This window comes from Engystomops pustulosus, chromosome 3 (assembly GCF_040894005.1).
Source record: "Engystomops pustulosus chromosome 3, aEngPut4.maternal, whole genome shotgun sequence".
Classification (NCBI taxonomy): Eukaryota; Metazoa; Chordata; class Amphibia; order Anura; family Leptodactylidae; genus Engystomops; species Engystomops pustulosus.
In genome coordinates, this window is record NC_092413.1 from 59,073,448 (window position 1) to 59,083,107 (window position 9,660).

A 9,660-nucleotide genomic window follows, 5' to 3' on the forward strand; every position below is an offset into this window, starting at 1 on the left:
ACATTTTATAGGTGGTCATAAACTTGTAAATAACTCACGAAAGAATAAAGTTCCATTAAAACCATTGTTTTTCTTGAGAAATACTCAATAAGTTTGATGTGTCACATGACCCTATTACCACTGGGGAAAAAAAAGTTGGATTCAAAATGTCTGACTTCAAAATGACCGCCATGGTCAACACCCATCTTGAAAAGTTTCTCCCCTTCCTTATACTAATGTCCAGCATACAGGTAGCTGATATCATAAACCATTTTCATTTTATTTAGTTGAATCCATAAAAATGGCCAATCTTGTACTTGGAATAGAGTGTCAATATGCATGCATAGAGATCAAGCATTTATCACCAATCTGCAGGAAAATTAATTAAACAATGAAAAAAATTGTAATAAATGTCGATTATGGGAGAATCCTGACAGTTGAGCGTACCTAATCTACCACTATTGTCTTACAAGTCTTTAGGAAGCTGTTCAGAATACCATATAGCAATGAAATCATATAACCAAGGGTTATCTCAGTTGAACTAGGCTAAATTCACTATAAAAATGTAACTTGATGTGGTCTCATAGCTATGACAATTGAAGGGATTTTCTCATAATGGGGTTGGCCTATGTAGGTGATATCTGTATTTTTAACTTTTGTAGGCGTTATAATTAACCAGTAAAGATTTTAGCTGATGTTTTGGGGATAATCTGCACGAAATCTGCACAAAATACTATAAAACTTTTTTGACATGACTTTTGATATAAAACTAATTATCCTGCTGCCCAAGGCAAACACAGGTGCAGCTAGGAGACAAAAGTTGAACTGACATGCCCCTATGCATTCATCTGTGTCCCACCCTTATACTAGCAGGGAGCCTCTATGAACCTCTATGAGCCTCTGTGTAACATTATTACAAGACAGCACATTGGTGACTTGATATTTCTCATAAAACATGTATTGTTTTTCACTCATTTATAGAAATATTATGTGTGGATTTTCCAAATGTTGTTTTTCACATGCAACAGTTGGACTTTTAATATCTTTGGAAGAGAAGTTTTTTAAGTTGATTTTATCTTTGTTGATCACTATAATGTATTCATACATTGAATGTTGTATGCTGAGATGTTTATTATATTCATTATTTCTGATTATCATAATTATTTTCCTGCTTAACCCCTTATCACCGACTTATCAACTCAGCTTTCAAGTGACTTTGAGAGGCCTAAATAATAGTAAAACCCCATAAATTACCCCACTATAGAAACTTCACCCCTCAACGTATGTAAAACAACTTCTATTAAGTCCATTAACCCTTTAAGTGTTTCACATGGGTTAAAAAATATGGACCTGCGATTTAGAAACTATGGAATTTTTTTGGAAATACATTCATTTAGGCCAAAACATTTTCAGAATAAATTAAATGATGAAACGCACTGCAACGCTTGATGCCCAATTCCTCCCGAGTGTACTGATACCACATATGTGGTGGTAAACTGCTGTACGGGCGCACGGCCGAGCATAGAATGAATGGAGACGCCATGTACAGCAGATTTGTATTGTCACATTGTACTACCTATAAATTTTTATTTTTTTTGGTAATGCGATCATATGAGGGCTTATTTTTTATGGGGTGAGATACAATGTATAAATAATTTATTTTGGGAGTCTAAAGCTTATTCATGAGATTTTATTAACTATCACCGATCCCGGGTGTTAGTGCCGGGTCTGGGCTGTGATATCACAGCCCGACACCGGCACCAGCGAGACCCGGTGTCCCGAAAACTTCTTCTGATGCGCCGCCGTAGAAAGGCGTCGCATCAGAAGAAGTACCCTTAATGACCGCCGTAAAAACCCGATAGGGCGGTCATTAAGGGGTTAAATCCACCATAACACTTCTTTCAGTAATTGAACGTGTGCACTGATATCTTGCAGAGGAAAGGTGCCTCATCCAATGTCATTACTCCAGTTGGTTGACATGCAGAGGATATAAAAAGTCTACACACCCCTCCTAAAGTGCTATGTTAATGTAAACTAAAAGATCAGATCAAGAATAATAATTTCAGAACAATTAAACCATTTAGGGAGGTGTTGGTTCTTAAGCTTAAAGAGACACTGTCCCCAGATGTTACCTCATTAAACTACCAGCACGCTCAGGAAGGGTATAAATTGGCCTTTCTAGAATTGCATCTTTTATGGGACTTCTTAGACATTTAATTATAAAAAAACATTCCTAGAAACCTGCTTTTGGTGTCATATTAAAGATAAGAATCAGACGTGAGTTAAAGACATAGTTGAAAATGTAAGCTGCAGATAAATTTTCAGTTCCCATCTATTTCTTTAACTCATTGGAGGTCATTTATCAGTCATTTATCATTTTTTGGCACATTGCAATTCTGGTGCCTTTTTGGGGACATTTTGAAATGTCCGCTGGACACCTGTTTTTCATCAGTATGACACATTTATCTTCTATTCCAGATGTGCCTAATGTCGCAAATGACATTCAAAATTGTATAAAATGTGCAACATTTTTTGGCGCAAAAAAAACTCCAGACCAAACCATACTTAAGGGACATTTGTGTGACATTTTTGCGACATTTGTAACAAATGTCTCAAAAAGAGATCTGAAAAAAGCTAATTTAACACAAGGAAAAAGTGAGATTGATAAATTACCAAAGAAGCAGACCGAAAAACAACAGGCAAAATCTACCCAAACAAACAGATATAAAATAAATGACCCCCATTGTATTTCCAGAGCTAGATCCACCAGCCTAATGTGACATGGAAGATAGGAGAGTATGAACTGATAGCACTTCTGCAGCCTCTAAACTTGACTCAAAACATGAATTTTTTTACTGTTAAGCTGAATGAAGAGATTTAACATAAAAGAGGGAAATCTAGGGAATGTCATGCCCTACCTTAAGGTGCTGGTCCCTGTGAGGGAACAAATGGCAAGGTGAACAACCCTGTATTTACCTTACAAGTATAGAGGAGTCTTTGTAAATTAAGATTTTCAGTTAAATGTCTCTGCTATACTTATAGGAGGGTCAAATTTTATTTTGATTTGATGCAATACTTTTTTTTTTATTGTGTATGTATCCTATAATACGATATGTTTACCAAAGGCCACCTCTGCTTTGCTGCAAATCTTAATACCTTTCCATGTCCCAAATTATACCCCACAAAAGTAAAAAGCATTAAGGAGAATGTTTACTCTTCATATTTCTCTATATTTTTGACGTGATCAACTATGTATTTCTTACTCCTCAATATCTACACGTATAAAAATTGGATTTTGGCTGCACACTTAAATCAATATTGGGTGCAGGTGCACCGGAGAGGGTCCCAATCCCATATAATGTAGGAAAATCTTGGACTCCAGTCACACTGCATAGGTTGCAAAGAAATTTTATTGATACAAACTTTCAAATGTGACGTTTCGGTCAACAATAGACCTTTATCAAACTCGGTGGAGTATAGTACAAAAAAAGGTGTTATATAAACATCAAAATACTATTTACAGATGTACAAAATATCATAAACATATTGCGATGCTGACATCTCCAAAACTAGGTATCACAATTGTATGCTACAATTGTCATAAGGTGACAAGTAATATTATTGGCTACAATACATTACATTATAAGCAACAATTGTCATAAGGTAACAAGTAATATTATTGGCAAGTAATGGCTGTAGGTATAGAGGTCTTCATATGCCCATGAAAGGTAGATCTGGTCCAATCTCAAAATATAAGAGCACCTGTAGGGAATACATATAAAAGATAGAGGTCAGCTTACCAGTTTGTATAAGTGATATCGGATGAGGAAGGTTGCTTATAGTGATGATAGCGCTGCCATGAAGGAATGGCGGTCTTGCTGGAGCGCAATGTTGAAAGTAAAAGTTGAGAGTAAAAGCTGGTCATCGATGTTGACTGTCAGATGGAGGCAAAAATCGGGTTGTCAAGCATAATGGACATGAAGGATAATATAATGTAAAAAATAAAATAAAAATAAAGTAAAAAGTGAAAAAGGAAAAACAAGAAAAAAAATTAAAAAATTGAAAATAATGAAAAAATAGGAAAAGTGGAAAAATGGAGACATAAGAGAATTAGGGTTAGAGATTTGGGAGAAGGATTTAGTATGAAAAATTGTTGGAAGACATTAGAGACACACAGGGAACGGGGTTATTTTACCCATCCTTAGTGGTGGTGTCCACGAGTCTTTTAATTTCAACATCGCGCTCCAGCATGACCTACTCCATGGTAACTTTCCCATTTACATATGACTCCTCTATGCGCTCCATACCTGGAACGCAGATACCGCAATTCCAGATACCCTGGAGGCCAATGCGCATGACCGCGCTTGCGTTCCAGCAAATGGAACGCATCGATGACAACTTCCGGTCCTATACCGGAAGTTGCTGACGCGACACCGGAAGTTCACTCCCACCATGACAGCCAAGACTTTTAAAAGCCGCCGATAACATGAGACCAGCGCCTCACTCCTCTAAGCGGCACAGACCGCCATTCCTTCATGGCAGCGCTATCATCGCTATAAGCAACCTTCCTCATCCGATATCACTTATACAAACTGGTAAGCTGACCTCTATCTCTTATATGTATTCCCTACAGGTGCTCTTATAAATTTGAGATTGGACCAGATCTACCTTTCATGGGCATATGAAGACCTCTATACCTACAGCCATTACTTGCCAATAATATTACTTGTTACCTTATGACAATAATGTAGTGTATTGTAGCCAATAATATTACTCGTCACCTTATGACAATTGTAGCATACAATTGTGATCACATTTGAAAGTTTGTATCAATAAAATTTCTTTGCAACCTATGCAGTGTGACTGGAGTCCAAGATTTTCCTATCTACACGTATAGACTTAAGAAAACAGGCAAATTTTTCTTTAAATCTATAATGCACATAATATGAAGGCTTCCCTGAAATTCTTTATGTCTGAACATAATCATTGCTGGCCTCAGGGCTCCTAACATCTGTCAAGAACATATTCTTATCAAAAGCCAAGAGCTAGGTTTAAAAAGTATTGCTCATCATTGAGGCTTTAACAGACAATGAATAAGAGGAATGAAAATATTATAATTCTTAGCATTTTTCTAGTTTATAGAAACACCTGGGAGCACAAATCCTGGGGCCAGTCATATCTTTGGCTCATGGTGACCTAACAGCTGTGAAGCTCAGCACGTTGCATATGCTGTGTCACCAGCTAATAAGAGGACTGTGATCAGCAGCCACAACTGGAAACATCTGCCTACTTCCATACACAAATGTTCACTACAGTATATTAAAACAGATGTTAATATTATATGACAGCAGTTCTATGAGACGAGTGCCCCTTCCAAGGACATCTGGATCCATGTAGAAGATTCTGCATTTTTAGATTTGCAAATTGGTAGGTTTGCTTGGAATTAACTCAGCATCTAAATCTGGCTGAGCTTCTGTATGTCTTTGTATGTAGATGGTTCTCACAATCATTCGTTTTTATCGTCTATCTTTGCTACTGTAGGTAAGCAAGAAGTACAAACAAGACAATACCATATTGTTAGTTAAGACTATTAAAATAAAAATGGTTCCCAATGTCCTTCACTCCAGAAATTCCTCTGTTGTTCCATCAACATGCAGCCCCGTTCCATCAACATGCAGCCCCTTACAGCCACTATAAAATGGAGTTGGACTCCCAAAGGCTGCTAGAAACAACTTATCAGATAATCAACACATTGCCTTGCAAAAGTAATTGGCCCCTTGAACTTTTCTACCTTTTGCCACATCTCAGGCTTCAAACCTAAAGATATAAAATTGTAATCTTTTGGTGAAGAATCAACAAGTGGGACACAAATGTGAAGTAGAATGAAATTTATTGGATATCTTAAACTTTTGTAAAAATAATAAACTAAAAAAGTGGGGTGTGCAATATTATTCGTCCCCTTTAAGTTAATACTTTGTAGTGTCACCTTTTGCTGTGATTACAGCTGCAGGTCGCTTGGACTATCAGGTCTCTATCAGCGTTGCACATTGAGAGTAGAATTCTTGCCCATTCTTCCTTGGAAAACAGCTCAGCTCAGTAAGGTTGGATGGATTTTGACTTGGACACTCTTACACCGGGATAAGTTTATTTGTGAACCATTCCATTGTAGATTTTCCTTTATGTTTGGGATCATTTTTTTTTTTTTTTTTTAAATAATTCTCCTTCCCAGTCTCACGTCTTCCAGAATGGTCCTGTATTTGGCTCCATCCATATTAATCCATTAATTTTAACTAACTTAACTAACTTCTGAATAAAAGCCCAAACCATGATGCTGCTGCCACCACCATGTGTGACAATAACGGTGGTGTGTTCAGGGTGATGCACTGTGTTGCTTTTACGCAAAACATATTGTTTTGGTTTCATCTGACCAGATCACCTTCTTCCACATTTTTGGTGTTTTGGGTCTCCCAGGTGGCTGGTGGCAAACTATAAATGAGACTTTTTATGGATATCTTTGAGAAATGGCTTTCTTTATGCCACTCGTCCATAAAAGGACCTCATGGACCTCTTGGCAGCATCTCTGATCAGTCCTCTCCTTGTTTGAGATGAAAGATTAGGGGGACAGCCGGGTCTTGGTAGATTTGCCGTGATTTTATACTCCTATCATTTCAATATGATCCCTTGCACAGTGCTCCTTGGGATGTTTAAAGTTTCTGAAGACTTTTTGTATCCAAATACAGCTTTAAACTTATCTTCAGTTTCACGGACCGGCCTGGTGAGATGAGGCCAGCGCACATTGAGGGGCTGTAGATATTTGTTATGGGGGGAGCTGGATATATTTGTTAGCAGTGGGGGGCTGGATATATTTGTAACCAGGGGGGGCTGTATATACTTGTAGCAGGGGGGGGGGCTGTATATACAGCTTGTTATTGGGGGCTGTATATATTTCGGAGAACTGTATAGATTTATTTTGGGGGGGTCTAGGTATATTTATTACGTAGGGGTATATATGTATTACTAGAAACTTTTACACACTCACCACCCTTAATCCAGCCTTGCTTTAAACAGAAACCTGAGACTATCACAGAGCAGGTGCATTTATTACTCACAAGTATTTATCTTGATCAATCATGTAGGACAACATTGAGTCATTCAGAGACCCTCACTGAACTTCTGGAGTGAGTTTGCTACACTGAAAGTAAAGAGGCCAAATAATATTGCAAGCCCAACTTTTCAATTTATTATTTTTTACAAAAGTTTAAAATATGCATTCATTTCGTTCCACTTCACAATTGTGTCCCACTTGTTGATTCTTCAACAAAAAAATTACAATTTTATGTGTTTATGTTTGAAGGCTGAAATGTGGCAAAAGGTAGAAAAGTTCATCGGGGACGAATATTTTCACACGGCACTGTTGTTAATTAAGACAATTTAAAAACGGCCATTTAAGTTAACACATTAGTGACGCGGCCTGAAAAGGCTGTAGTGACCAGGCATTTATAGCAATTTTTTGCATGTGGAGGTTAAAGGGCCATAACTTTTATTTATTTATTTATTTATTTATGTTTTGTGTGTACCTTAAAAATTTTTGTGGTGCTTTTTTTGGGACACATAGAGGTAGTTAAAATGTAAAAAAAAAGTTGAAAACAACAAAGAAAAAGAAACATTTTTTTAAACATTTATTCTTTATTTATATAGCGCTTACAGATTACGCAGCTCTGCACAGAGCTTGCCAAATCGGCTCCTGTCCCACAATCTAATCAACCTATCAGTATGTTTTGGAGTATGGGAAGAAACCGGAGGAAACCCATGAAAGCACAGAGATTATATTTGCATTATAATCACAAAAAAATAAAATAAACAATATTAAACGATCACACACAGCAATGTCAACTTGAAACATGAAGTTGTTAGAATGTACTTATGTAAAAACTGTAAAAAAAAAAAAAAAAGAATAATAATATGTAGTGCTCTGCCAACCAAAAGTAGCTGTACCATGAAATTAAAGTCAAATGTATTTTTAATGGCATGAAGGTGATCACAACTAGCAGGTTGTACATTATACTACCATTATACATGACAAACTTGATAAAATGTATCACATTATTATGGATTAAATTTTCAAGACTGAAAATAATAAAATCAAATCATAAAAGATGCAGCAGTGTCATCTAGTGGTTGCTGTAGGTGAATCATTCTGATTTAGTTAAAAAAAAGTACCAATTGCACAGATTTCTATTGGGAGTAATAGCCGATCATTTATCTTAATTTTGTCTATTTTTTTTCTCGTATTTGCGGCTTTTCACCTACCAAGCAAAGTTTGCCGCAACTTCGTTTTTCCGCCTGAGAAAATTCACTCCCCTGCTAACTTAGGAAAAAGTTTACAAGTTTGCTCAAGAATTTGAGACTTTTTTGTGACTCTTGTTTTGGATTAGCAAAAAACCAACAGACTCATATTCCAGATTTATCACCCTCTAAGGTAAATCAAAAAAACACAAAACTCAAAAAAAGGTTAAGATTTCCAGACTAAAGATAAATGACGCACAATATCCCACATTTATCAAAAACTAGATGCAGTTTACCCGTGTAGTGTGCAGAGGGCGCCAGATTCATGAATTGTTCTCCGACAGAGTGCACCACTTTTTTTTGTTGCACCTTTAACTTATGACGTGCAACAAAATTCTGTCGGAGTTTCCATGATAAATGTGGCGTACGGTCCGACTAAGCACCACAACGCTCATTTCAGTGCAGCCGCAACACACGGACATGTCTTAAATACATGTGCAAGCAGTTTGCACATAGAAGAACCTGCAAAGTCTGACAGAAAACAGGAGCTGTAGTAAATCTTAGCCAATACCTCTTAAAGGCCCCAGTATATTATATCTAAATACACATAAACACTACAGTTTAATATGCGAGAGCAAAAAAAAAAGATGCAATAGGCAATACAATATGTATGTGTGATTTGTTTTAATCTAGGTAAAAATTAATACAAAGAAAACTGTAAATTATATATTTTTTTCAAATCTGACTAGTTTATTTTTACAGATGACAAATTCAAGTTATGCTGAAGATACATTGGTCATCACTTACTGTTTGTAGTTCATGTGGCAGGACACACACCCCATCTAGTGGATATTTTGAAGCACTACAAAATAAAAGTTACAAGCAGGCGTGAAACATTACATCAATTTGGCCAGTATGTGTTCCTATAAAAGCTAAGTCAATGTGGAATTGATTGTAACAGTATTGGACTATTATTTTCATTTTGAATACTGGGTCATCTGGTGAGATATTAGTATTGGTATGTCCCCACACAATCTCGTGCTTGTCATTTGACAAGGTAAACATAAACAAGATTTTTTTTAAAAAAAACAGTAGATTAACCCTTTCAGCCTATTTTGGCCTCTAGGACACAGCCCCATTTTTTAAATCTGTGTCACTATAAGTGGTTATAGCTTTGGAACCCTGTAAGATCTCCAGGGAATTTTGAGATTGTTTTCTTGTGACACTATGTACTTCAAATTAGTTTAAAAATATGGATGATATCTTTTGTGTTTAGCTATGAAAATAACTGGAATTTGGCAAAAATGTCAAAAGATTCTCCATGTTCAAAATTCTAAATTCTCTACTTTTGAAGCAGATAGTCATAGCACCCAAATTAATTCCTAACTTACATTT